General features: G+C 40.4%; 1 pseudogene; it reads left to right on the top strand.

The window, feature by feature from the left end:
- The first annotated feature begins 22,346 nt into the window (after positions 1-22,346).
- Positions 22,347-23,134, top strand: LOC136335051 (small ribosomal subunit protein uS8-like; annotated as a pseudogene).
- Positions 23,135-23,459: the final 325 nt, after the last annotated feature.

The following is a 23,459-nucleotide window of genomic DNA, read 5'->3' as shown; positions in this document are numbered from 1 at the left end:
AAAAAAAGAAAGTATTACTATGTATTCATTATAGAAAAATTGTATGAAGAGCTTTAAAAAAACTCAGCCATAATTCTACAATTCAGAGATGACCACTGATAATGTTTGAGTGCATTTTCTTCCCACCTTGTTCCAATATAGATTTTTTAAAAACAAATTGATTGTAATTTTGACTATTGCTTTCTAAAACATCATATAGTATGAGCATTTTTCCACATTATCAAAATGTTTCAAAAGCATTTTAATGAATGCATCATTTAGACTTACCGTAATTTGTTGAAGTATTCCCATAAAAGCTAGGCTATTTCCAAATTTTTTCACAGTTAATAGTAATGCTGTGGTGAACATCTGTGTATGCGTTTACATTTAAATTCTTAGAACTGTTTTTTTTATCCAATGGAATTACAAATCAACGAGTTCAAACATTTTTATATCTCTTACATTATTATTAAGTTGACCTTTCAAATGGTCATACCAGTTTTGATAAGGGAGCCCAAAAGTGAGAAATTTGGCTTCAGTAATAAGTAGCCTTTTAGTTGTAATGAGTAGGAGATATGTAAGGGTTAGGAAATAGTTAACCGGCTTGCTAGTCTCTCTTAATGGCTTTCTAGCCTTAAACTTTGAAATGTAGCAAAAAGTTTACCTTTGCAGGCATGTCAGGGAAAGCTTACATTGGGGAAAGACCTGAAAATTAGGGGAGTTTAAATCACAAAAGTTGTTTGTAAAAGCCTAGCTATAGGATTTTCTGTGAAAAGTTAAGGCCTAGAAATTACTGTATTTCCCCATGTATAAGATGTACATTAATTTGGGGGTCCAAAATTTGAACAAAAAATGTATTACATAAAGTTATTGAACTCAAATTTTATTCATCATAAAATTCATTAGCTTGTCCTCATCTGTGTCTGATGATGAATCACTGTCTTCATATATTGCCTCATCCTCAGTTCCATCTATGGCATTGGAAATGCCACAACCACTGTATAAGACACACCTAATTTTTAGACCCCAAATTTTTTAAAAATGGGTATGTCTTATATATGGGGAAATACAGTAATTAAAACTTAATTCACCAATCTGCCTGACCAGGTGGTGGCGCAGTGGATAGGACCGGGATGCCGAGGACCCAGGTTCGAGACCCTGAGGTCCCCAGCTTGAGCGCAGGCTCATCTGGTTTGAGCAAAAGCTCACCAGCTTGGACCCAAGATCACTGGCTCGAGCAAGGGGTTACTCGGTCTGCTGAAGCCCCACGGTCAAGGCACATATGAGAAAGCAATCAATGAACAACTAAGGTGTTGCAATGCGCAACGAAAAACTAATGATTGATGCTTCTCATCTCTTTCCGTTCCTGTCTGTCTGTCCCTGTCTATCCCTCTCTCTGACTCTCTCTCTGTCTCTGTAAAAAACCAAAAAAAAAAAAAAAACTTAGTTCACCAATCTTAAATCTTTTTTTGTGTGTGTGTGTGACAGACAGAGAGAGGGACAGACAGACAGGAAGGGAGAAAGATGAGAAGCATCAAGTCTTTGTTGCAAAACCTTAGTTCATTGATTGCTTTCTCATATGTGCCTTGACTGGAGGGCTACAGCAGACCAAGTGACCCCTTGCTCAAACCAGTAACTTGGGTTGTTCAAGCTGGTGATCTGTGCTCAAACCAGATGAGCCCACACGTAAACTGGCGATCTTGGGGCCTCGAACCTGGGGCCTCTGCATCCCAGTCTGATACTCTATCTACTGTGCCACCACCTGGTCAGGTTTAAATCTTTACTTTGTATCCTAAGAAAACAGGGAGGTTTTTTTTTCACAGATAATTCCCAGAGGCAGATGGTTCCAGAGGAGCCAGGTCTCAGCTGTTCCTGGGAGACACCTGACCTATGCTGATTTGAAGATTTACCAAGGGCCCTGGCCGGATGGCTCAGTGGTAGAGCATCGGCCTGGCGTGCAGGAGTCCCGGGTTCGATTCCCAGCCAGAGCACACAGGAGAAGCGCCCATCTGCTTCTCCACCCCTCCCTCTCTCCTTCTTCTCTGTCTCTCTCTTCTCCTTCCGCAGCCAAGGCTCCATTGGAGCAAAGTTGGCCTGGGCGCTGAGGATGGCTCCATGGCCTCTGCCTCAGGCACTAGAATGCCTCTGGTTGCAGCAGAGCAGCGTCCCAGATGGGCAGAGCGTCGCCCCCTGGTGGGCATGCCAGATGGATCCCGGTCGGGCGCATGCGGGAGTCTGTCTGACTGCCTCCCCGTTTCCAGCTTCAGAAAAATACAAAAAAAAAAAAAGATTTACCAAGAACATCAGATAGGGCCATGCTGATTAGGCCTGTGCTACGTCAGAAGAACTTGCCGAGGAAATGTTTCTGCAGCTGAACATTCTACCTCCTGAACACTGTTACGTGACTAACTGCATAGACTTCTTACTTCTTTTTCTTTTTTCCTGAACCATATAAAAACTGCCAGCACTAGGAGAGTGTTAAGGCAGCTTTGTGGACAGGACTCCCCTGCCTTCCAGGGAACCAGTATTTCTGAATCAAAGACACTCTTACATACTTAGTCCAGTTTGTCTCTTTTGATTGACTGAATACAATCAGTTGCCCTGAACCCAGCTCGTTCCGGTTAACAGTTTCCACGGAGGCTGTTCTTTTTACTTTCGTCTGTGATCTTTTTAAAATTTGAGAGGGAAGAGGAAGCAGGGACTGGTACTCAGTAGCAGAAAAATATATATAGCTATATAAAATGTTATATAGCTATAATAAAATCTCAACAAATGGTGCTAAAACAACTGGATATGCACTTGCAAAAAAAAAAGGAAGAAAAAAGAATCTAGGCACAGACCATACACTCTTCACAAATATTAACTCAAAATGGATCACGGACCTAAATGTAAAATGCAAAACTATAAAGGAGAAAATAGGAGAACATATAGGATAAAACCTAGATGACCTTGGAGAAGGTGATGACTTTTTAGATACAACACCAAAGCCATGATCCATGAAAGAAATAATTGATAAGCTGGATTTCATTAAAATTAATAACTTCTGATCTGTGAAAAACAATGAAAAGAGAATGAGAAGATAAGTGTATGCCAGTGGCCAAGGCCAGGCAGGTCCACATTGGATTTGGGCCGACGGTGGAGAAACTGTAGAGCCGGAAATCGTCAGGCCATAGCTGTTTATTGGAGGCTCACAAGGACAGGCAAGCAAATAAACAACAAAAGTGAAAGAGCTAATAAACAAAGGAAAATCTGCTATTTGTAGTAAGGGCAAGGGAGCAAGGACAACTGCACCTCACAATGATGGGAGAGTGATCTGGAAGAATCTCCGCCTAGGGTAAGCACCCATAGCCTTATATAGGCTATGCACACGTGCCTCTGCCATGTGCTCACACACTAATCAAGCAAAGTGCTTGCAGCTGGTAAACCTGTGAGCAAGCCTAACACAACTGTCCCACAATAAGCCACAGACTGGGAGAAAATATTTGGAAAAGACACAACTAATAAAGGACTGGCTGCAAGCCAAAATATACAAAGAATTCTTAAAACTCAACATTAAAACAAACAATCTGCCTGACCAGGTGGTGGTGCCATAGATAGAGCGTTGGCTTGGGATGCTGAGGACCCAGGTTTGAAACCCCGAGGTCACTGGCTTGAGCACAGGCTCACCAGCTTGAGCGTGGGATCATAGACATGACCCCATGGTGGCTGGCTTGAGGCCAAGGTTGCTGGCTTGAACAAGGGGTCACTGGCTCGGCTAAAGCCCCTTGGTCAAGGCACATATGAGAAAGCAATCAGTGAATAACTAAGGTGGCGCAACTATGAGTTGATCCTTCTCATCTCTCTCCCTCCCTGTCTATATGTCTCTCTCGCTCGCTCGCTCGCTAATAAAAAGGGGGAAAAAATCTGATTTTAAAATGGGCCAAAGACCTTGACACACCAAAGAAGACATGCAGATGGCAATTTAGTATGTGAAAAGATGTTTCACATCAGATGTCATCAGGGAAATGCAAATTAAAAAAACAGTGAGATACCACTATATACCTATTACAAGGGCTAAAATCTGGAACACTGAAAACACCAAATGGTGGTGAAAGTGCGGAAGAAAAGAAACATTCATTGAAATGGGAATGCAAAATGTATAGCAACTTTGAAAGGCAGTTTTGCAGTTTCCTACAAAATTAAACATGCTCTTAGCATATGATCCAGCAATTGCACTCCTTAATATTTGCCCAAAGAGGCTGAAAACTATGTCCACACGAAAACCTGCACTGTATGTAAGCAACCAAGACATCCTTCAATAGATGAATAGTACTAAAAAGAAATAAGCTATTAAGTCATGAAAAGACATGCAGAAACTTTAAATGCACATTACTAAGTGATAGTAGCCAATCTGAAAAAGCTATATACTGTATGATTCCAGCTATATGACATTCTGGAAAAGGCAAAACTATGGAGACAGTAAAATTGCCAGTGGTTGGCAGGGATTCAAAGGTGGAAGGAAGAGGAGGGATAAATTAGTGAAGCAAAGACAATTTTTAGGGAAGATAATTACATATGCTATAATGATGGATACATGTCATTATACATTTGTCCTAACCCATAGAGTGTACAACACTGTGAGTGAACCCTATGTAAGCTATGGACTTAAGGTGATTATGATGTGTCCATGTAGGTTCACCAAGTGTAACAAATATATCACTCTGGTGGGGGTGTTGTTAATGGAGGAGGCTCTGTATGTGAGGGAGCAGGGAGTACTCTCTATACCTTTGCTCAATTTTTCTGTGAGCCTAAAACTGCTCTAAAAACCTTAATGAGAAGGAAAAAATGCATGTATCATCTCAAGACCTTGATTACTGAGGAACTGACCCACAGTCCTTGATTACTGAGGAACTGAAATAGCTATTTATAAGGTTGGGGTGTGGTTTATAAAATGAGCTGCATTCATAAAATTCTATTCTACTTAAGGACTGTTTATGTGTACTCAGAAAAGAGAGTAGCATTATTATTTTTTATTTTATTTTATTTATTTTATTTTTTTAAATGAGAGGAGGGCGGACAGAGAGACAGGCTCTTGCATGCTCCCCAACCAAGATCCACTGGCAACCCCTGTCTGGGGCCAATGATCAAATCAACCAAGCTATCATCAGTGCCTGGGGCCGATGCTGGAACCAATCGAGCCAGTGGCTGTGAGAGAGGAAGAGAGAGAAAAGGGAGAGAGAGGGGGAAGTGAAGTAGATGGTCGCTTCTTATGTGTTCCCTGTCTAGGGATCAGATCCAGGACGTCTGCTCACCATGTTGATGGTCTATCCACTGAGCCAACTGGCCAGAGCTAATAACTTATTCTACTAAAGGCAAAATTTTTTGAGATAATTCACATATAAAATTTACCCTTTAATAGTGTACAGTTGAGAGGTTTTAAGTATACTCACAAGGTTGTTCAACCATCACCTCTATCTAAATCCTAAATATTCTTATCACCCCACCAAAAAAAACCCTGCAACCATTCTTTTCCCCTCTAGCCCCTTGCAACTACTAATCTACTTTTTGTCTCTATAGATTTGCCTATTCGTTTATTAAATAAACATTTATGGAGCACGTTGCATGTACCATATAATCTTCTAGATACAAAGATGTGTAAGATCTCTATGGGAAATGGTGCAAAACTTCATAGAGACTTATTAAAGAAAACCTAAATAAATGGAGAGGTATACCAAATTCATGTTTTAGAATTCATCATTTCATAACGATGTCAATTCCCCCCAAAGTATTTATAGATTCGCTACAATCCCAAGCAACACTCTAAAAGTTTTGTGGAATTTATACGCTTAACATTTTTTAAAAAATTACTTATTGGTTGATTTGAGAGAGAGAGAGAGAGAGAGAGAGAGAGAAGCATCTATCTGCTGTGCCACTAATTCATACATACATTCATTGGATAGGACCTGCAACCTTGACATATTGGGATGACACTCTAACTAACTGAGCTACTTTACCAGGGCTTACATGCTTAACATTTTTATGGATATACAAAAGGCCAAGAAGAGCCAAGATACTTTTGAAAAAGAATAATGAGTTGGTTTTTGGAACATCAAGATCTATTATAAAGAGACTATAATTAAGACTGTTTTTTGACATGAGATAGACAAAAATCCAATAAACAGAAGAGTTTAGCAGCACTGGATTTAGCAACACTATATATATGATAGTAGGCACACTGCAGTTTTTCAGTAAATGGTGCCAAACAAGTTTTTGTATACAGAAATTGGTAAAATTAGATACAGACATCATACTATATTTAAAAGTAAATTCCAGGTGTATTATAGACCTAAGTGTGAGTGGCAAAACAAAAAGAACATAACAAAAGAAATACCTTCAGACCCTTGAAGTAAAAAAAAAAATTCTTTCTCTCTCTTTATTTATTTATTTAGGTTTTACTTACTGATTTTAGAGAGAAGAGAGGGAGAGAAAGGGAGAGGGAAGGAGTGGGAAGCATCAATTCATAGTAGTTGCTTCTCGTATATGCCTTCACCCAGCAAGCCCAGGGTTTTGAACCAGCGACCTCAGCATTCCAGGTTGATGCTTTATCCACTGGTCCACCACAGGTCAGGCAAAAAAAAGATTTCTTAAACAAGACAAAAGCACTAACTATGAAAGAAAGCAATGATATATCAGACACCATCAAAGTTCAAAACTTCCATTCATCAAAGGATACCATTACTAGTGAAAAAGGAACTAAAAGAGCAAGAGAGGAGCCCTGGACGAATAGTTTGGTTGGTTAGAGCATCATCCTGAAGCGCAGAGGTTGCCGGTTTCATCCCTGGTCAGGGCACATACAGGAACAGATATCAATGTTTCTCTCTCTCTTTCTCCCTTGTCTCTCGCTAAAATCAACAAGTTTAAAAAATATTTTTAAAAGAGCAGGAGAAAATATTTGCAATACTATATCTGACAAAGAACATATTTATATAGAATAAAGAACTCCCAAAATTCATTAAGTAAAAGACACATCATCAACAGAAAAATGGGCAAAAGATTTGAACAGGCACTTAAAAATTCTTAGTCAAAACACTATTTAATTTCATTAGTGCTTGGGGAAATGCAAATTAAAGCCATATCAAGCTACAACCGCTTATTCAACAAATTATATTACCTAAAATTTTAAAAAATTATACCTAAAGTCAGTGAGACTGTGTCACATTTAGAACTGTCTTACACTCTTAGTGTATAAATCAAGGAAACCATTTTGCAGAACAGTTTGCATCATCTAAAAAAAGTTGAAAACACACATAACTAGCAATTCCACTCCTGGAAAAATTCATACACATTTGCATCAGGATATATACACAAGAAAACTCTGTGCTGACCAAATATGGGAGCATTGATAGTGGTGGCAAACTGCACCACCTTTGCTCTGAAAAGAACTATACATCTCTCCCTAACATGTGAACTTCCATGCCTCCTGTGGGAGAAGTATACATACCATCAAACTGACTTTTGGCTTGGCCATGAGACATGTCTTGGTCAATAGAATGTGAGCAGAGCAGACCTAATATATATATCATCCATAAGAGTTTTAATGAATCTCTGTTAAAGCTATGGCTTCTACCTCTGTCACAAAAATGCATGTCTCAACCCTGGCCAGAAAGCTTGGTTGTAGAGCATCCTCCTGAAGCACAGAGGTTGCTGGTTCGATCTCTGGTCAGGGCACATACAGGAACAGATCAATGTTCCTGTCTGTCTGTCTCTCTCTCTCTTTCTCTCTCTCTCTCTTTCTCTCTCTCCCTCCCTCTCTCACTAAAGTCAATAAATAAAAAAGATTTTTTTAAATGCATGCTCATAACTCAGTTGATTTGAGTATCAGCCCCAGACAGGGTTGCCTGGTGGGTCCCAGTCAGGGTGCATGCGGAAATCTGTCTCACTATCTCCCCTCCTCTTGCTTAAAAAAAAAAAGTAAAATACTCTGTTCCAGACAGAGTTTGCTTCTTTAGTCTGTGTCCTTAAATGACAAAACTCATGGAAAAGAACTGAAATTTATACAGTATAAAAGTCTCAAGAGCAAGAAGCAAATGTTATTGAAGCCAGTGTGATGGAAGGGTTGTTTACTGCAGAAAGCTAATACACAACTAAGAGTAAGTAAATGATGGTATATATACCAAAGATGGAATACCATACAGCAGTGAAAATGAATGAGCCATTGACACACACAACATATAACAACAAAATAATATTGAATACAAAAAACAGATACAAAATATTATGTACAGTATGATTCCATGTATATAAAGTTCAAAACAGGCAAAGCTACTTTACTGTTGGGGAATTCATAGGTGGACAGTGATGCTGTAAAAAGAAAAAGCAAGGACATGATTGTCATAAAAGTTGGGATAATGGCTATCTCTGGGAGTGGGAAAGGTAGAAAGGAGTTGTGATGGAAAATGAATAGATTCTATGGTATGGGCAATGTTCTACTTCTTGAACTAAGTATTTACTTTTGATTTTTCTTATTTTTTAAAAAATTATTGATTGATTTTTGAGAGACAGACAAGAAGGACACACACACACACACACACACACACATTCATTTGTTGTTCTTAGTTGTGCATTCATTGTTTGCTTCCCGTACGTGCCCTGTCTGGGGATCAAATCCACTACTTTGGTGTTTCGGGATGACACTTTAACTGACTGAGCTAATTGGCCAGCGCCTCAAGTTTTCTTTAAACAGTGCATTTTCATTATATAAACTTCTATGTACATTTCACAATTTAAAAGGTTTTTTAAAAATTCCCAGTCATTGCTCATTTGTTCCTCTAAGCCTTCCTTGAAAATTTCCAGTTATCACTCTCACCTGGAAATCACTATAAATTAATTTCGTAATTCAGATTTCACAACATGATAGACCAAAATGCTTTCCTGATAGCCCAGTCTAGAATATCTAATACTTCTCTTCTCCTCTTGTTCCTGGAATTCATAATTCAGAAACCCCCCAGAAAACCACTCACACCAGTCTGGCAAAGTCTGCTATTTATAATTCATCATTGCTGTTGATTAGTCAGAATCCTTCATCCTTTAGAGGCTTACACATTTTTTCTTTTTAAATATTTATTCCACTATTTTATTGAATGTTGAGATCATAGTTGCACGATGGTGATTTCCAGATACATTTTTTAAAAATTCATGTATTAATCCTCATTCTTCCCTAATTCCTACTATGCATTCAGCACCTGCAGTGTAGATGGAGATGAATAAAAATAACAATGACATACTGTTGAGATTTTTAAATTACAATAAATAGAATATTTAATCTATGTCATATTAGAAGCACACTAATGGACGATGCTTTGATTTCCCTGTTGTTTTTTAAACATTAGCAATGAGTCATATAGTATTACTGGTGTTTACATTTCATTCATGACTGGGTCTTTTTTGTTTTTCATACTGAAGGTAGATGTGTGTGTGTGTGTGTGTGTGTGTGTGTGTGTGTGTGTGTGTGTGAGTGACAGAGAGAGTCAGAGAGAGGGACAGATAGGGACAGTTAGACAGGAAGGGAGAGAGACGAGAAGCATCAATTCTTTGTTGCAGCACTTTAGTTGTTCATTGATTGCCTTCTCATATGTGCCTTGACTGGGGGGCTACAGCAGACTGAGTGACCCCTTGCTCAAACCAGCGAATTTGGGCTCAAGCTGGTGAGCTTTCTGCTCAAACCAGATAGATGAGCCCGCACTCAAGCTGGCGACCTCGGGGTCTCGAACCTGGGTCCTCCGCATCCCAGTCCGACGCTCTATCCACTGTGCCACCACCTGGTCAGGCTGAAGGTAGATTTTCATTGTACATTCAGCTCTTTGGTCCTCTGCCTGACTTTAATTTCCTAATTTCTCCTTGCTTATCAAGTTTCTTCTAATTTTATTTACAGGACATCATTCCAAAGACCACTTCCTTTCCTACAGTTACAACTCATTAATAAGTTGTTTTCCAAAATATTATTATTGTAAGTTTTCATCAACTAATTTAAACAGCTTCTCTGGAAACGGGGTCTCTCTTATACCTCCAGGCGTTGCTGGAGTGTCAGGGCACAGATAAGACAGCATATCCATGCAATATAATTTCCTGACTCTGAAAGAAATCACAGATGATTGTTGTAAACACTGTAGATACCCTTTTATGACATATCCTCTTTAAAATATTATGTGGGATACCCTTTTATCAGTCAGGATCTGATCAGGAAAACAGAAAGCAATCTAAGTATTTGAAACAGAGGGAATTTAATGCAGGAAATGAATTACACAGCTGATGGAGTTTAGAAGCCAACAGTATCTACTGTTAGGTAGCCCAGAGATTATCAACAGAAGAAAGACTCTACTACACCTAGGCTGGAGAAACAGAGAGGAAGTAGTATTACTGGGAAGAGGATCACCCTGTAGAAGCTGAAACCATGGCAGGACTGTCAAGCTGGTAATGAAACCATGGAGCACATGCAGTCATTGTTGGAGATTCCACCCAGGGCAGAAAGAGGGGGACTGTGTAAATAGTGAATATTCTGACTTCTCCCTTCCTAATCTTAAACCAGTGCTTCTCATTATCTGGAATCAGCTGAAAAACAGCAGAAACCAGAGAACGGGTCAAGTGCAAGAAATGAAGGGACTACAGAGGAAAGGGGATTCAGAGAAGTCATAACAGTTTTCTCCAAATAGTCAAATGTCTATCATATGGGAGAGGGAATGAATTTATTTTCCATGGCACCATGGTAGGATCAACAGATGAAAAATTAAGTAAAACAAATTTAAATTCAAAATAAGAAAGAATATTTAAATAAGCAAACTGTCTGGCCCTGGATGGTTGGCTCAGTGGTAAAGTGTCAGCTGGCGTGTGGATGTCCTGGGTCAGATTTCCAGTCAGGGCACTCAGCAGAAGTGACCATCTGCTTCTCCACCCCACCCTCGCCCTTCTTCCCCCCCTCTTCTCCCCTCCCACAGCAATGGCTCAATTGATTCAAGCACATGAGTCTGGCACTGAGGTGGCTCATGGAGCCTCTGCCTCTGGTGCTAAAAATAGGTCAGTTGCGAGCATGGCCCCAGATGGGAGCTGCCAGGTATATCCTGACCAGGACACATGAAGGACTCTGTCTCTCTATATCCCCTCCTCTCACTTGGAAAATAAATAAATAAATAAATAAAATAGACTGAAAGGGGGAATCGTTTGCCTTGAAAAGTGACAATCTTGACCCTGGCCAGATAGCTCAGTTGGTTAGTGCTTCATCCCAAAGTGCAGTGATTGCTGATTCAATCCCCAGTCAGGGCACTTACAGGAAGAGATTGATGTTCCTGTTTCTCTCTTTCCCTTCCTTTCTCACTAAAATCAGTAAATAACTTTTTTAACATTTAAAAATAAAGTGACAATCTCAAAGTTTGTTGGGCAAACAAGTTTGTAACAAATGTTCTTAGGTTTGCTCACTTGTATGGGGCAGCGCCATGTGTGTATAGTCTATGGAAGGCTGTGGTACTTGCCCTCAGGGAGGCAGACTGCAAATTGCAGACTACCTGCTTGTGCGGAGGGGTGATTGTTTGCTATTCTGCCTGGCCTGTTTTGCTGGAGAGTCCAGAGAGAGAGAGAGAGAGAGAGAGAGAGAGAGCTGAAGGGCTTGGAAGCCCTGAGATTTTGGCCAGGCCAATTTGTCTGGGGAGTGCTGAGGCTGGTGGGGGCCTATGAGTCCAGTGAGTCTGGAAAGGGAAGTGGTCTTCCCTGCCTGTTTGCTTGTCCGCCGTTATGAGACTTTAATAAATGGAATGGCCCACCATTTTCTGGCTCCACAGTTCCTTTACCATCTACCCGAATCCAGTGAGAACCTGCATGGCCATGGTGGTGGCCACTGGCCCTATAGAGTTCATAATTTGGTAAATATTTTGAAATATTTCAAATGTAATGTTTTCCTACACGTTCTATATATGATGCCATTAAAGCCACAGAAAATTTTTTATAGAATCTAGGTAGAGGGTATATGGTTATTCACTGTAAAATCATATGACTTTGCTGCATGTTTGAAAGTTCTATAATAAATGTTGAAGAAACATCATTGAAGTGAGCAAAACATATAGGCCTACAAAATGAAATCGTCTGTTCATAAATGTATTTGTTCTCCATTGCTTGGTAACAGATTACTCTACAATTTAGCACTTAAAGCAGCAAATGTCTCACAGCTTCTGAGGATTAGGAATCTCAGATTGGTTCTGGTTCAGAGTCTCTAATGAGGTTTCAGTCAAGCTGGTCCTGCAGTCATCTACAGGCTGGACTGGGAAAGATGTACTTACTAGCTCATTCATGTGGTTGTTGGCAGGACATAGTTCCTCATAGGATGTTGGCTGGAGTCCTCAGATCATTGCCAGGTTGACCTCTCACAAGGCTGCCTGAGTGTCCTTCCTACATGGCAGCTGACTTCCCTCAACAAGTGATCTGAGGGACAGAGTGCACTCAAAAAGGAAGCCACAGTATCAGACCGTTTAGTGAAAATAAAAGTACATAGCAAGATTCTGGGAAGATAGCAGCAATGGTTATGGTGGCATAGTTTTTAGATCATCCCAAATTCCCCCACAAAAACACAAGAATTAGATAGCAAAACCCAAAACCCTTGAACAGTATTTACAACAAAACTAGGTGACCAGCTATCCCTTAAACATGAAATAACAAGCAGATGGAGAACAAACTGCAAGGAGCTACTGTCATCCACAGAAGAAAAAAAAAAGGCAGAAGGGAGCAATGAGGCATTTGACAGCCCTTACAAGAAAATCCTAAAATAGCCAATAAGGCCTTTACTAGAAGTGTTAAGGGCAAAACCCCAAAAGCAAGTGAGTATAAGGATATCACAGTACAAAGGTCTTTGAAGGCTAGAGCAGTTTAGACCCTATTCTCTAGAGAATAACCCACCATGGCTCCTTTCCAGGACAGGGTCCCACACTGGGAACAAACTGCTGAAATGGAATCAAAATTGAGCAGGGCAGGGACAACAAGAAAAAAGGAAAGAGAAAGTCCAGATGAAAGTGGAGCATGAAAATAGAGCCAGGAAATTTCAGAAACCAAACCATCCTCGTTTAACACTGTACAAAAACAGTAAAAGAGGGAGCTCTGTGAAGCTTAAAAAAAAAAAAAAAAAAAAAAAGATCAAACCAAGCCTCCTTCCAAATTTGTAGAAAAACTAATTTCATATAAATACTAGCTGTACCTGGCTACGCGTTGCTGTGGCTCAGTCTGGTTAAATGGAAAAGAAAGAAAAGAGAAAGTGTGTATTTCTAATATGTTTAATTTCACAATGTTTGTGGGTATACAATATTTTTTGTTGTTCCATTGTCTGTGCAGGTATAGAGACTGTCTGGTTTGCAGACTCTAGAACACGCAACATATAATTGTCCATGTGAGAAGCAATCTGTGTCTAGATCTAAACCGCACAATTCTAAAGATTGGCCCTGAGCTTGGTTGATGGTGATTGCAAACGCCAATCGAATTGGGAACTGCAATCTTTTAAATTGAAATGGCATATCCGTTGTAATCATAAGAATGGGAGGAATGAGGACATCTTCACCTTTTAAAGGTCCTGTCAAGATTGTTGCTTCTACGACGTTGCTCATTAATTTTTTTACTGCAAGCCATGTGCCGTTGAAAAGCTTTGGCTGGCTGATATTTCACAACATAATAATTGGCACACCAATTTTCAATTGCAATACGTGCAGTGGCATCCCTGGCAGATTGAGTGTATTCAAAAATTCTGTTGGATAATTTTTTTTTTTGTATTTTTCTGAAGTTGGAAATGGGGAGGCAGTCAGACAGACTCCCACATGCGCCCACCTGGGATCTACCCGGCATGCCCACCAGGGGGCGATGCTCTGCCCATCTGGGGCGTCGCTCTGTTGCAACCAGAGCCATTCTAGTGCCTGAGGCAGAGGCCATAGAGCCATCCTCAGCGCCCAGGCCAACTTTGCTCCAATGGAGCCTTGGCTGCGGAAGGGGAAGAGAGAGACAGAGAGGAAGGAGAGGGGGAGGGGTGGAGAAGCAGATGGGCGCTTCTCCTGTGTGCCCTGGCCGGGAATTGAACCCAGGACTACTGCACGCCAGGCCGATGCTCTACGACTGAGCCAACCAGCCAGGGCCTAAAAATTCTGTTGGATAATTAACCACTTCATCTGCTTCCACAACAGTGTCAATGGACTAGTATGTAACTGCCTCGCTTTGAATGTTAGACTGAATAATATTGTTAAGTTCGTAGACGTCTTTGTTCTTGGCCGCAAGAATAGCTTGTTCACTCAGCCAATCGTGATCCTTATAATTGGTTTGAATATTGGGAAATACTTTTTCAATCAATTCTTCTTTTGATGTCACTAATTTGCAGAAGTTATGAGGCGATGAAATTCTTCCTGAGGTCAGATCAACCGGCACCTTTCCATTCCCAATTTCTAGCAATTGATGTGAGAATATCTCAGCTGATCAATTGTTTTGCAGCTGGACACGCATATTTGTAGTTAATTTTAACATCTTTATGTGTCGCCACAAAGTAGAGTATTTCAGGCAAGCATTTATTTCATCTACTGGTGTCGATCAAGGAATTACAGGTAATGTTTGCCTGAAATCTCCTGCAAGCAATATTAATGCGTTCCCAAATGGTCTGATGTTTTCATGCAAATCTTGCAGTAATCGATCAAGAGCCTTGAGTGATTTTTTCTGCGCCATTATGCATTCATTCCAAACAATAAGTCTGCATTTCTGTAATACTTTTCCCATGACGAATGCTTTGGAAATGTTGCACATGGGAGTTTCAATGAATTGCATGTTCAATGGCAATTTCAAAGTAGAATGAGCAGTTCTTCCACCTGGTAGCAATGTCGCAGCTATTCCAGATGATGCAAGAGCTAAGGCTATGTCATTTTGGGATCGAATTGCTGCCAGAATCAATCTAATTAGGAACATTTTACAAGTTCCTCCTGACACATCTAAGAAGATTTCTCCAACTCCGTTATTGACAGTTTGCATTATTTAATCATAAATGCCTTTTTGCTCAAGTGTTAGCTTAGGAATATTTGATTGCACATATGACAAAAGATCACCTGCATTGTAATTTTGTTCATGACGCAATTCCACATTGAACGAAACAGCAGCAGATGAATTCAGTGATGGCATTCCCAATTGATTGTTCAGCTGAGAACTTTGTGATTTCTAAGCACAAATCTTCAATCATTATCAACGCTTCATTGTAGATTTCTGCTGTGAAATCCATGTTTATATTTGAATTTTCCTTGTGTATTTGACAGAAAATGTCTTCAGCCATGTGTGATTTATATTTCTCCCATAACACTGAAATGGAATCGTACAATATTTAGTGTAGCATATGTTGCTTTTACGTCCAACAGATGGCGCTGTTTTTCAAAAAAAGTATGTTTTTACCTGTCACAGGTGTGACATCTATATAAGAGTAGGTATATAAAAACATAAAAACATGTGCATATTTGAATGCAATGTTGTGTCAAAATTTCAAAGCAGTCAGTGAAGAACTTTCGGAGATTTAAGATTTTGAACAATCAAACATTTACATTTTTATTTATATAGATGGACAACAGAGAAATGTGCTACTCAAATCCCAGACAAACCTACAAGAGAAAAAGAGAGAGAATAAGAAGCAGAATAACATGCCAGTGAAATCATATCAGAAAAAAAACACTATAAAAAGAAAAGGTTAACATGATAATGTACTATTGCACAAAATGCTTAAAGGCATCAAGAATATTATTTGGGAAATAAGAGAATGTAAGTCAGACTTAGAATTATTCAGAAAAGAGGTGTCAGAACCCCCCAAACAATTAGAAATACAAAATTTTAAAAATCATTTTAGCCTGGGCTGTGGTGGCGCAGTAATAGAGCACTGGTTTGAAACACTGGGTTTACTAAAGTGAAGCAACTATGAATTGATACTTCTCATTTCCTGTTCCTCTCTCTTCTCTCTGTAAAATCAATCAATAAAAATCTATTAACAAAATTTTAAAATAAAGACTAAATTAGAATGAACATAAGACCACATAAACACAATTGATAAATTAAGAAAAAGAAGATAAGCCCTGGCCGGTTGGCTCAGCGGTAGAGCGTCGGCCTAGCGTGCGGAGGACCCGGGTTCGATTCCCGGCCAGGGCACACAGGAGAAGCACCCATTTGCTTCTCCACCCCTCCGCCGCGCTTTCCTCTCTGTCTCTCTCTTCCCCTCCCGCAGCCAAGGCTCCATTGGAGCAAAGATGGCCCAGGCGCTGGGGATGGCTCTGTGGCCTCTGCCTCAGGTGCTAGAGTGGCTCTGGTCGCAACATGGCGACGCCCAGTATGGGCAGAGCATCGCCCCCTGGTGGGCAGAGCGTCGCCCCTGGTGGGCGTGCCGGGTGGATCCCGGTCGGGCGCATGCGGGAGTCTGTCTGACTGTCTCTCCCTGTTTCCAGCTTCAGAAAAATGAAAAAAAAAAGAAAAAGAAGATAAAAAAAGAGCATTCTTTGAATAAAGAAGAAATGAAGAAAATTAAAAAATTTGAGAGAAAGTTGCAAATATTGAAGACAGGAAAAAATATTGAACACATGGATATTAGCAGTCTTTAAATGGGCAAAAATGAAAAGCAATCCCCTTAAGGTCAGGAATAAGGCAGGAGTGCCCTCTTTTACCACTCTTATTTAACACAGTTCTGGAAGTCCTAGACAAAGCAATCAGACAAGAAGAGGAAATAAAAGGCATCCAAACTAGAAAAGAAGTAAAACTATCATTATTTGCTGATGCCATGATACTGTATATAGAACACCCTAAAATCTCAGTCAAAAAACTATAAGACCTGCCTGACCAGGCAGGGGCGCAGTGGATAGAGCATCGGACTGGAATGCAGAAAGACCCAGTTTCGAGACCCCGAGGTCACCAGCTTGAGCGCGGGCTCATCTTGTTTGAACAAAAGCTCACCAGCTTGGACCCAAGGTTGCTGGCTCAAGCAAGGGGTTACTTGGTCTGCTGAAGGCCCGCGGTCAAGGCACATATGAGAAAGCAATCAATGAACAACTAAGGTGTTGCAACGTGCGATGAAAAACTGATGATCGATGCTTCTCATCTTTCTCCATTCCTGTCTGTCTGTCCCTGTCTATCCCTCTCTCTGACTCTGTCTCTGTAAAAAAAAAAACAAACAAAAAACCTAAAAAAAAACCTACAAGACCTGATAAATGAATTTGGTAAGGTGGCAGGCTATAAAGTTAATATTCAGAAACCAGTGGCATTTTTATACACCAACAATAAACTGCCTAAAAGAAAAATTAAGGAAACAATTCCCTTCACTATTGCAACAACAACAAAAAATAAAGTACCTAGGAGTAAATTTAACTTAGGAGGTAAAAAACTTGTACTCGGAAAATTGTAAGACATTGAAAAAAGAAATCAAGGAAGATACAAACAAGTGGAATCATATACCATGTTCATGGATAGGAAGAATAAACATCATTAAAATGTCTATATGAACCAAAGCAATCTATAGATTCAATGCAATTCCTATTAAAATACCAATGGCATACTTCAAAGATATAGAACAAATATTCCAAAAATTTATATGGAACCAAAAAAGCACATGAATAGCCTCAGCAATCTTGAAAATGAAGAATAAAATGGGAGGTATCACACATCCTGATATCAGGTTATACTACAAAGTCATGGTAATCAAAACAGCTTGGTACCGGCATAAAAACAGACATACAGATCAATGGAACAGAACAGAGAGCTCAGAAATAAACCCACACCTTTATAGTCAATTGATATTTGACAAAGGAGGTAAGAGCATACAGTGGAGTTAAGACAGTTTCTTTAACAAATGGTGTTGGTAAAATTGGAAAGGTACATGAAAAAAATGAAACTAGACCACCAACTTACACCACTCACAAAAATAAACTCAAAGTGGATAAAAGACTTAAATGTAAGTCATGAAACCATAAACATCTTAGAAGAAAACATAGGCAGTAAACTCTAATATCTCTCATAGCAATATTTTTGCCAATTTATCTCCACGGACAAGTGAAATAAAGGACAAGATGAACAAATGGGACTATATCAAACTAAAAAACATTTGCACAGCAAAAGACACCATTAACAAAATAAAAAGACAACCCACACAGTGGGAGAACATATTTGCCAATATATCTGATAAGGGATTAATAACCAAAATTTATAAAGAACTTCTAAAACTCAACATAAGGAAGGTAAACAATTCAAATCAAAAATTGGGCAAAAGAAATGAATAAACACTTCTACAAAGAGGACATACAGATGGCCAACAGGCATATGAAAAAATGTTCAACATCACTAATCATCAGAGAAATGCAAATTAAAACCACAATGAGATACCACTTCACACCAGTCAAATGGCACTTATTAACAAATCAATACACAATATGTGCTGGCGAGGGCATGGAGAAAAGGGAATCCTTCTGCACTGCTGGTGGAAATGCAGACTTGTGAAGCCACTGTGGAGAACTGTATGGAGCTTCCTCAAAAAATTAAAAATGGAACTGCCTTTTGACTCAGCTATCCCACTGTTAGGAATATATCCTAAGAATACAAAATCACTGATTCAAAAGAAGATATGCATTCCCATGTTTATTGCAGCATTGTTTACAATAGCCAAGATCTGGAAACAGCCCAGGTATCTGTCAATGGACGAGTGAATTAAAAACTAAAAAGCTTTTGCACAGCTAAAGACAATAAGAACAGAATAAAAAGACAAACTACACAATGGGAGAACATATTTGACAATATGTCTGATAAGGGGTTAATAACCAAAAATTTATAAAAAAAACTTGTAAATCTCAACACCAAGAAGACAAACAATCCAAATCAAAAAATGGGAAAAAGAAGCCTGACCTGTGGTGGCGCAGTGTATAAAGCGTCGACCTGGAAATGCTGAGGTCGCCAGTTCAAAACCCTGGGTTTGCCTGGTCAAGACACATATGGGAGTTGATGCTTCCTGCTCCTCCCCCCTTCTCTCTCTCTCTCTCTCTCTCTCCTCTCTCTCCCTCTCTGTCTCTCTCTCTCTCTCCTCTCTAAAAATGAATTTTAAAAATGGGAAAAAGAAATGAATAGACACTTCTTCAAAGAGGACATACAGATGGCCAATAGGTTTAATCCACTCGCCCACTGACAGACACTTGGGCTGTTTTCAGATCTTTGCTATTGTGAACAATGCTACCATAAACATGGGAGTGCATTTCTCCTTTTGGAATAGTTCTATGGTGTTCTTAGGGTATATTCCTAAAAGTGGGATAGCTGGGTCAAAAGGCAGTTCGATTTTTAATTTTTGCGGAATCTCCATACTATTTTCCATGGTGGCTGCACCTGTCTGCATTCCCATCAGCAGTGCAGGAGGGTTCCCTTTTCTCCACATCCTCACCAGCACTTATTCTGTGTTGTTTTGTTGATGAGCGCCATTCTGACTGGTGTGAAGTGGCATCTCATTATGGTTTTAATTTGCATCTATATGAATCCATACATACATGGGACATAAAAATGAGACTCAGAGATATGGACAAGAATGTGATGGTAACGAGGGGTGGGGTGGGGTGGGGAGGGAGCGAGGAAGGAGAAAGAGGGGGTGGGGTGAGGGGAGGGGCACAAAGAAAACCAGATAGAAGGTGACGGAAGACAATTTGACTTTGGGTGAGGGGTATGCAACATAATCAAATGTCAAAATAATCTGGAGGCCCTGGCCGGTTGGCTCAGCGGTAGAGCTTCGGCCTAGCGTGCGGAGGACCCGGGTTCGATTCCCGGCCAGGGCACACAGGAGAAGCGCCCATTTGCTTCTCCACCCCTCCGCCGCGCTTTCCTCTCTGTCTCTCTCTTCCCCTCCCGCAGCCAAGGCTCCATTGGAGCAAAGATGGCCCGGGCGCTGGGGATGGCTCTGTGGCCTCTGCCTCAGGCGCTAGAGTGGCTCTGGTCGCAACATGGCAACGCCCAGGATGGGCAGAGCATCGCCCCTGGTGGGCGTGCCGGGTGGATCCCGGTTGGGCGCATGCGGGAGTCTGTCTGACTGTCTCTCGGTTTCCAGCTTCAGAAAAATGAAAAAGGAAAAAATAAAAAATAAAAAAAATAAAAAATAATCTGGAGATGTTTTCTCTGAAAATATGTACCCTGATTTATCAATGTCACTGCATTAAAATTAATAAAAAACTGTAAAAAAAAAAAAGCAGTGGTACATAAACACAAGGGAATACTATGTGGCCATGAAAAAGAAGGAAATCTTACCTTTTGCGATGGCATGGATGAACCTGGAGAATATTATGCTAAGTGAAATAAGCCAGGCAGAGAAAAAAAATATCATATGACCTCACTTATATGTGGAATCTAATGAACAAAGTGAACTGAAGAATGGAATAGAGGCAGAGGCAGGGGTCACAAGGAGCAGAGGGACAGCTGTCAGAGGGAAGGGGGATGAAGGGATGGGATCAGAGAAGGTGAAGGGATTAGTGAAATTATATATACATAACAGAGATATAGATAACAGGACAGCAAATCCCAGAGGGAAAGGGGGGAGGGTACAGGGGAGGGGGGCAAAGGGGGAACAATGAGGAACACGGGGGTGGGGATGAGGGAGTTATATTGAGTGTGACATTTGAACCATGTAAACACAATGAATTAAAATTAATAAAAATTTTAAAAAGAAGTCTTTAAAATATAAAAAAAGAAGAGAATAAATACAAAAAATATAATTCAAGAAAGCCTTCCTAAAATTTAAAAAACAAACGAGCTTAAAACTACATATTGAAAATGTGCATTGTACATTTTAAAAATGGTGATACAGAATGACCGACACCAAGATATAATCTAATAAGATTATATGGCTTTAAAGAAAAAGAAAAAAATCTTTTGAGACTCTAGACAAGACCACATGACAAAAAAAAAGCAATATGACATAAAATTAGAAATAAAATTAGTATAAATTAGTATATTTAGATTCAATAGCAACATTTTGTGCCAGAGGCAATATTTAAGACACTCAGGAAAGAAAAAATAAATCAGCGGTAGAGCGTCGGCCTAGCGTGCGGAGGACCTGGGTTCGATTCCCGGCCAGGGCACACAGGAGAAGCGCCCATTTGCTTCTCCACTCCTCCGCCGCGCTTTCCTCTCTGTCTCTCTCTTCCCCTCCCGCAGCCAAGGAGCAAAGATGGCCCGGGCGCTGGGGATGGCTCTGTGGCCTCTGCCCCAGGCGCTAGAGTGGCTCTGGTCGCAACATGGCGACGCCCAGGGTGGGCAGAGCATCGCTCCCTGGTGGGCAGAGCGTCGCCCCTGGTGGGCGTGCCGGGTGGATCCCGGTCGGGCGCATGCGGGAGTCTGTCTGACTGTCTCTCCCTGTTTCCAGCTTCAGAAAAATGAAAAAAAAGAAAAAATAAATCAAACTGACCTTTAAATATAAAGGGCACAGATATATTTTTACATCATGAAAAAACTCAAGGAATATTGCTTCTATAAACCCCTGCTAATGAATCTACTAGAGGAAGAGTCTTAGACAATCAAAATGGCTAGAGTCGTTGGCATAAGAACCAGTGTTAAACATTAAATATATACTTCCTTTGGGAACTAAGACTAAATGAAGGTAAAAGAGTTTATAGTTTGTGGTAGATTAAATATCTTTCATAAGTGTATTCCTCTCCATCCTATTAACTTCTGCATGACTATCAAATTCAAGCATTCACCATCTCCTACTTGGATTAAAGCAAGAGTTTTTTGCCTGACCTCTGGTGGCACAGTGGATAGAGCATTGACCTGGAATGCTCAGGTCCCCGGCTCAAAATCTAGGGCTTGCCTGGTCAAGGCACGTATGACAAACACTAAACAACTAAAGTGAAGCAACTATGCGTTGATGCTTCTTGTCCCCCACCCTTTCTCTCTGTAAAGCAATAAATAAAATCTTAAAAAACAAAAAAGGCAAACCTGACCAGGCGGTGGCGCAGTGGATAGAGTGTCGGACTGGGATGCGGAAGGACCCAGGTTTGAGACCCCGAGGTCACCAGCTTGAGCACGGGCTCATCTAGCTTGAGAAAAAAAAAAACTCACCAGCTTAGACCCAAGGTTGCTGGCTCGAGTAAGGGGTTACTTGGTCTGCTGAAGGCCCCCAGTCAAAGCACATATGAGAAAGCAATCAATGAACAACTAAGGTGTCGCAAGGAAAAACTGATGATTGATGCTTCTCATCTCTCTCCGTTCCTGTCTGTCCCTATCTATCCCTCTCTCTGACTCTCTCTCTCTCTGTCCCTGTTAAAAAAATAAAATAAAAATAAAAAAGGAAAAATAATTTTTTAAAAAATACAAAGCTCTTTCCGCCATCTTTCCGTGCCGCCATTATGCTGTGAATGAATGTCCTGGCTGATGCTCTCAAGAGTATCAACAATGCCAAGAAGAGAGGCAAACGCCAGGTTCTCATTAGGCCGTGCTCCAAAGTCATCGTCCGGTTTCTAACTGTGATGATGAAGCATGGTTACATTGGCAAATTTGAAATTATTGATGACCACAGGGCTGGGAAAATTGTGAAACTCACAGGCAGGTTAAACAAGTGTGGAGTAATCAGCCCCAGATTTGATGTGCAACTCAAAGATCTAGAACAGGGGTCCCCAAACTTTATACACAGGGGGTCAATTCACTGTCCCTCAGACCGTTGGAGGGCCAGACTATAAAAAAAACTATGAACAAATCCCTATGCACACTGCACATATCTTATTTTAAAGTAAAAAACAAAACAGGAACAAATACAATATTTAAAATAAAGAACAAGTAAATTTAAATCAACAAACTGACCAGTATTTCAATGGGAACTATGGGCCTGCTTTTGGCTAATGAGATGGTCAATGTGCTCCTCTCACTGACCGCCAATGAAAGAGGTGCCCTTTCTGGAAGTGCGGTGGGGGCCAGATAAATGGCCTCAGGGGGCCGCATGCCGCCCGCGGGCTGTAGTTTGGGGACCCCTGATCTAGAAAAATGGCAGAACAACCTGCTTCCGTCCCGTCAGTTTGGTTTCATTGTACTGACAGCCTCAGCGGGCATCATGGTCCATGAAGAAGCAAGACGAAAACACACAGGAGGGAAAATCCTGGGATTCTTTTTCTAGGGATATAATACATATATGCAAATAAAATGCCTCAAAGAACAAAACAAAACAAAAACGCCAGAGTTTATATCCTAGTCTATCTCATACCATTCTTGCTGCCATTTTAACCCATATTACAATTTAAACCAGGATGATCTAAAAACCTACATATCTGATCATGTTAGCTTCTTATTCATAATTCTTCAACGATTTCCTCTAGTCTATAGGATAAAACCTAAACTAAACATACAAGGTTGTCTTTAATAAAGTGTAGAAAAGAAAGGCTCTTAACATGAATAATTTTTGGCAAAACTTACTTTCTCTAAAACAAAGAGACTTTTAGCAGAACTTACTTTTTCTGAAGACTCTCTAT

Source organism: Saccopteryx bilineata, chromosome 4, assembly GCF_036850765.1.
Source record: "Saccopteryx bilineata isolate mSacBil1 chromosome 4, mSacBil1_pri_phased_curated, whole genome shotgun sequence".
In the NCBI taxonomy this organism is placed as follows: Eukaryota; Metazoa; Chordata; class Mammalia; order Chiroptera; family Emballonuridae; genus Saccopteryx; species Saccopteryx bilineata.
The sequence above is the reverse complement of the archived record's forward strand: the minus strand, read 5'-3'. Positions and strand labels throughout refer to the sequence as shown.